Source organism: Mastomys coucha, unplaced genomic scaffold, assembly GCF_008632895.1.
Source record: "Mastomys coucha isolate ucsf_1 unplaced genomic scaffold, UCSF_Mcou_1 pScaffold22, whole genome shotgun sequence".
Taxonomy (NCBI): domain Eukaryota; kingdom Metazoa; phylum Chordata; class Mammalia; order Rodentia; family Muridae; genus Mastomys; species Mastomys coucha.
The window spans coordinates 115,701,002-115,705,759 of record NW_022196905.1 but is presented as its reverse complement, the minus strand read 5'-3'; the positions used below and the strand labels follow the sequence as shown (position 1 = coordinate 115,705,759).

Sequence of the window (4,758 nt, the reverse complement as noted above, 5' to 3'; positions counted from 1 at the left end):
TGGCTGGTTGACTTCAGTTTCCCCACCAAGATAATGGCAGTCCCTAGGACTGCAAGCAGAATGAGTCGTTTCCCCCAGGCTCTGGCACTGCCCACAAAAGGGTCACTGGCTGGTGGGAGCAGCTGGGAGGCCTTGGATCTTTCTAGAAGGATTTGGTGATTCCACCCACAAGCAGTCTGCCAAGGCAATCATGTAACACCTCAAGAGATTTCCTGGAGGAATGGGTGGCACACACATGCCCAGTACTGGTGAGTTTTTGGAAAGAGCCAGAAATACATCTTTTTCCTCAACTTGGCCCTTAATTTGACTTTTCCCAGGATCTTGGCTACTTCCTGAGGTGGGTCATGGCCACTGTATTTTCAGAAGACAAACTAAGGCTCAGGCATGGAAAGTGGATGCCAAGCTGTAGAACCCCAGGTGGGTAGGGACACAAAGGACGGAACAATCAACAGAGGCTGAAGGAACTGGAAGTCTGGAAACTGAAGCTTCCAGGTTCCATTTGTCAGCAAGCCCCTAGCCCTTTGCTTGCTTTTGCTTTCTCTGCTTGACATGGGGTCCAGGTTTCTCCACATGGTTCCAAGCAGGCTGCCATAGCTCCAGACATCACAGCCTCATACAAGCAGAGTCCAACAAGAAAGAAAGGCGGATCAGTTACTGACTTCCATGGACTTAACCATGTCACAGTGGCTGCCAGCGACCACACGTTATTGGATTTTTCGTCTTTCTGCTGCTGTGAGTTTAGCTGTTTATTCTGTCCCACAGGCATTGGTAGGGCCATTTGCTGAACAGTGTGCAGCAAGCAGCTGAGCTGAGCTGAGCTGGGAGGTTGAAGGAGGCTTCGTGTGCCTCTCTAAGGCCTCACATGGCTACTCCGGTCGTCTACGGGGCATTTGCTCACACGGTGGCCTCATGGCCACTTTTCATGGCAGCTGGCCTCTCCTTTAAATCCTAACTAGAAACTGCCCCAGTATCCCCCACATCACAAAAAGTTATCTATATAATTCTGACTCTAGGGGAGAGAGACCCTTTTTTCTCTTAGTAGGTGAGGCTGTGGGTTTGAAGTGAAAGCTTAACTTAGTAGGTCTGTACTGTCCAAACCCTGAGCATTCCAAAGGAAGGCATGTCCCTGCCGCAGCTCCTGGAAGATAACCTTTTAGTCCCCAGACAAACACTGTGAGGGTCTCTGGCCTTGTATTTGAGCTTGGTCTCTATTGTAGATGAGACCCAGTGACTAAGATTGGCAGAGTCTATGCCCACGTGACCAACTCTCAGTAGATATCAGAGATGCCAAGGCTTGGGGGTGTTTTCTACTGTCAGCAATTTCGTGTCTCAGCTCTAGGCACATTGTCTCTCGGACTCTGACCCTTGTCTTTAATCTTGCTGAGTTTAGTCTGTGCCTTGTCACCATCATAAGCCATGGGCAGCTTCTCTGTGTTCCTTCAGTCTTTCTGAGGGCTTACTGAGCACATCTGGTTCCAGCTGCCCTCTTTGGAGATGGTCTACAATCGAAAAAGTGATGGCAGGCGATTCTAGCCTTCTCAAGGTACTCCTCCTGCCAGGACACATCCTCCAGGCTTCTCTCTAAGCCTCCCTCTCCTGGATGCTTGCCCAGTGTTGCTATCACAGGCTGGGTGCGGCTAAATAGTCACAGTAATCTACTCCCAGGACTGGGCATTCCCGCAGAAGATAAGCCGGAGGTGATATGATGAGAGAGCTAGCTTTCCCAGAGGAAGAAACCAAGGCTAAGAGATGCCAAGGGGTGTGGCCAAAGTCTCACAGCAGATGGCATCCCAGGTCTGCATGACTCTAGGACCTAGACAATCAGGCTGGGATGAGGATGGGAGATAGTGCCAGCCTTGGAAGACTCCGTGTGAGTAGGCTGGGCCACCAGGGTGTCACAGGCGGCCATAAAAGGGCCATGACTGATGGCTTCCTCAGAGCTCTATACATTCTTAGAGGGCTGAAAAAAAAAATCTTTCTCCTCTATGAAGAGAAGCTGACAGTGACCTGAAAAAATGTTTATGTCACATTTATTTATTGACTGGGCATCATCAAGTGTTATGTCACAGCACATGTGTGGAGGTCAGCATTCTGGAATGAGTTCTCTCCCTCTGCCTCGCTCAGCAATTGAACTCCCGCTTAGAAGCAGGTGTCCTTACTGGGTGAATTTCGCCCGCCCGGCATTGGCTTTGAAACATAATACAAGGGCTAGCTAGGGCTGAGGGGCTTGGGTTTGGCAGGTAGCACATGTGGAAGAAGCCAGGTGTGCGCCCTGGTGCTCAGGAGGGGGCCTGGTCAGCCAGCCCCAGGTCTCAGGGAAAAAACTTGTCTCAAAACGCAAGGCATGGAGTCGGAGCTTTAGCTCAGTGGTAGGGTGCATGCCCTGGGTTCAGTTCTTTGCTCCAGGAAAAAAAAAAAAAAAGGAAAAGAAAAAAATATCATTTAACCGGGACTGATGGGTGAAATCACAAAATCAGAACTTTCTCAGAACCTGCTCTCAGGGGATTTAGGAAGAGGAAGGAGCAGGCATGCGGGCCATGGGCTGAGCCACTGCCAGATTTGTGTGGAGTGGCTCACCCTGACCCACCAGGGAAGACTGACTGGCCCTGGGGTGTGCCCCATCAGACCCTAGCTAGCTGGAGAGGCTGGGAGGAGGAAGTCAAGCCTTTCTAGAGCTGGTTCAGGGCCCAGTTCTCAGTTAGCAACAAAGAGGGGCAGCAGGAATTGAGGGTCAAGGGTGGGGTGGGGTGGTGGGAAACACTTGTCCCTGCTGTTGAGGTCTTGGGGCTTCAGCTGAACTCACTAAACTGACAAGATGTATCTCCTGCTTAATCTTCTTTGGAGGCCTGCTTCTGCAAAGGAGCATGGGAGCTGTAGTTTTTAAAGTTGTAGTTTTAAGTTCTTCCCATGCCATCCCAGGAGAAAGGAGAAGGGAGGGAGGGGAGAAGAGAGGAGAGAGACGGGCTTAGTCCCCTTGCTGAGGAGGGCAGGACCACCCTTTCCTCGGAGCATCTTGTCCCTCCTGCCACCTCCAGATGGAGGCCAGGTGTCCCAAGTGTCTTGCAGGGTCATAGACCACAATGTGGTGCCAAATTGAATTGAATGCTGGCTTCCCTCCCAGGCTGGTCCCCATCACTGCCCTCTGGACAAGTCCCTGCAGTCCAGGACACAAGAAGGTCACCTGTTTGTCAAAGAGAAGGTGGGGAGGGGATGTAGTGGTTGTGGTTGTTCGGCCGAGGTTTTGGATAAAGCTGGGGTGAATTAGGGGCTCAACTTGGCTACCTGTCTCAACCTGCAAATTAGAAAGAGGTTTGGGCAAAGACATAGACCATGTCTTTGTGTCAGTCAGTGTGGCCACCCTGGGAAGAAGAGATAAAAGGGTTTTGTGACCCCACGTTTATCTCCTGATGGAAGCTTTCTGTTGGATTAGAGGAAGGTTTGGGCTAGGGGCTGACTTGTCTGTGAGTTCTGCTGTTCCTGGTAGCCAAAGCGGCTGCAGGTTTAGGGTAAGAGGCAGATATAGACCTTCATGTCCCTTTGTCAGGGCTGGAGGTGGGGGTGGGGGTGCTGGTCTGGAGCAGTGCTGGACAGTCTGGGAGCTGATCTTTATCTGCCTCCTCAGTTTCAATTTTTGCATCTTCAGACTTCCAGGCCCTGAGCTCAGCCAGATGGACGGTGTCCTGAGGGGTAAACACACCAAGGAGACAAGCAGAAGTCTGATCTCAGGAGAGGGGACGAGACCTTGAAGGCTCGAGCACAGCATGCTGGCGCACATGTTCAGTCTGAGCATTCAGAGGCAAGTGGATCTCTATGCGTTTGAGGTCAGCCTGGTCTACATAGTGAGCTCCAGAACAGCCCAGGGTATGTAGTGAGACCCTGCCCCAAAACACACAAACAAAAGTGATAAAGTAACATACTCTAGGCTGCCTCTTTTAACAGTTATAATGCTGTTCACTTAAAACCCCTTTCAGCAGGCCTGATGAGGCACGCCTTTAAGCCCAACAGTCTGGAGGCAGAGGCAGATGGATCTCTGTGAGTTCAAATCCAGTCTGGTCTCCATAGTTCAAGGACAGCCAGGGCTACATAATAAGACTCCATCTCAAAATGAAAGAAAAGAAAAACAGTCAACTCAATATTGTGGGTTAGTGACAAAGGGCCACACCAGCTACTGGTGACTTCAGTCTTTTAGTTAGCTCCAGTACCCAACACCTAGGCTCATTAACAACCAATCAGCCCTTTGCTTCCCTGTAGCGGTGGGGGTTCATGCCCAGAGTCAAGTTTCTGGACAGGAAGACCTAATTGTACAAAACTGGGCCAAGCCTTCTTCTCCTGTACAGTCAGAATGAGAGCAGACTGAGAACACAGCGTGGAGCAGATGATGGGAGGAGGGGCCTGGGTGGGCGTGGCCTCTGTGCCTCTCTTCCCTCACTGAGCATTAGTGCTGGGATCCAAGGATGAGCTCCCCTTGGCTCACCCCCATTTCTTGTGAACTCAGTTGAAAGAATTCAAACTGTAGTGTGGATGAGAGGTAGGTATTATTATTACAGAGCAAAGTGGAGAACATTCTTCAGGGGTGCCAGTGGACGGGGGTGGGGGGTGGGGGGGAGCAACTGATCAAGGCACCTACCTACCCTTCAGACATGCTCTGCACAATTTCTAAAGCCCCCAGAACCCACAAGGTTGGCATCATGTTCAGGGAACTAACCGGCCATTCTGCATCCACTGTTTCAGGAAGGGATAATCCTAGTCAGTATTCTT

General features: G+C 50.8%; 1 protein-coding gene across 1 annotated transcript in view; it reads left to right on the top strand.

The window, feature by feature from the left end:
- Positions 1–486: 486 nt before the first annotated feature.
- The window catches only part of Ccdc63 (coiled-coil domain containing 63), a 32,630-nt gene continuing 28,358 nt past the window's right edge, over positions 487–4,758 (top strand). The window contains exon 1 of the mRNA XM_031337754.1: positions 487–732. The gene's annotated coding sequence lies outside the window, so the exon portion shown is untranslated. The remainder of the gene's footprint in view (positions 733–4,758) is intronic.